The sequence below is a fragment of the Nannospalax galili genome, unplaced genomic scaffold (assembly GCF_000622305.1).
Source record: "Nannospalax galili isolate Female #2095 unplaced genomic scaffold, S.galili_v1.0 scaffold843, whole genome shotgun sequence".
Taxonomy (NCBI): Eukaryota; Metazoa; Chordata; class Mammalia; order Rodentia; family Spalacidae; genus Nannospalax; species Nannospalax galili.
In genome coordinates this window covers 646,584-647,531 of record NW_008349585.1, presented here as the reverse complement: position 1 = coordinate 647,531, position 948 = coordinate 646,584, and the positions used below count along the sequence as shown (strand labels likewise).

The 948-nt window shown below is 44.4% G+C and overlaps 1 protein-coding gene across 1 annotated transcript in view; it reads right to left on the bottom strand.

Moving 5' to 3' along the window:
• The window catches only part of Dtwd2 (DTW domain containing 2), a 55,227-nt gene that overhangs the window by 43,672 nt on the left and 10,607 nt on the right, over window positions 1-948 (bottom strand). The window lies entirely within an intron of this gene.

Sequence of the window (948 nt, the reverse complement as noted above, 5' to 3'; positions counted from 1 at the left end):
AAAGAGAAGAACAGTAGGAAACAGGCCTTAATAAGGGAGATATGGATAAAATTTGGGTTAGTTTAAGGGAGGGGGGAGGGAAAGGTATACAAGGAACCTAGGGGATAAAGGGAAAGAAGGAGCTCAAGAGAGGTAGGACCATAGGAGAAGGGTATTAGTAAGGGAGAAGGGGGAGAATGGGGGCACCTTAAGTGGGAAACCATGATGGGGGGGTGAGACAATGTGAAAGATAAACAATGCCTAGCTAGTTTTGAAAACCAGAGGGAACCATATTACTCCTACAACCTACTGATAAATTATACATAGCAGATCAAGAAATATATGTCTAGGTAAGGTTTATCTGAGAACAACTGGTCTTTGCCTGAGATTTATCTACATGACACACAGGTGGTGCACGTCTTTAATCCCAGCACTTGGGCGGCAGAGGCAGGTGTATCTTTGTGAGTTGGAGGCCAGCCTGGTATACATAGTGAGTTCCAGGACAGCTGGGGCTACAAGGAGACCCTGTCTCAAAAAAAGAGAGAAAAAAAAAAGTACCAGACTGCTGGAACTAACTTTCTTGGATGTTTAACAGGCATACTTTGAGGCCTAAAATAATTTGGTCAGAGGGACATAAAGGACAGTTTTTGCTCCTTGCCTCCTAGGTCGACTAGTTCTAGGGGACTATGAGCATCTCTCAAAATGTCCTGTAATGGTAGGTCACCTGTCCTCTTGATCAAGGAGACCCCACCAGATGGACTTGAACCAGTGTCCAGTGTACAAACAGAAGGGTCAACACAGAGGAATCATTTCCTCCATGCTTCCAAGCAAAGCCAACCATGGTCGAGCAGGACATTTGACTTATCTTCATGAAGGAGGAACTGGTAAAACAAAGGAGCCAAGGTCTCCTCTCAAGCCCATGTGACCCCTGAGGAACAGATCCTCAAACGATCTTAATAATAAAAATAT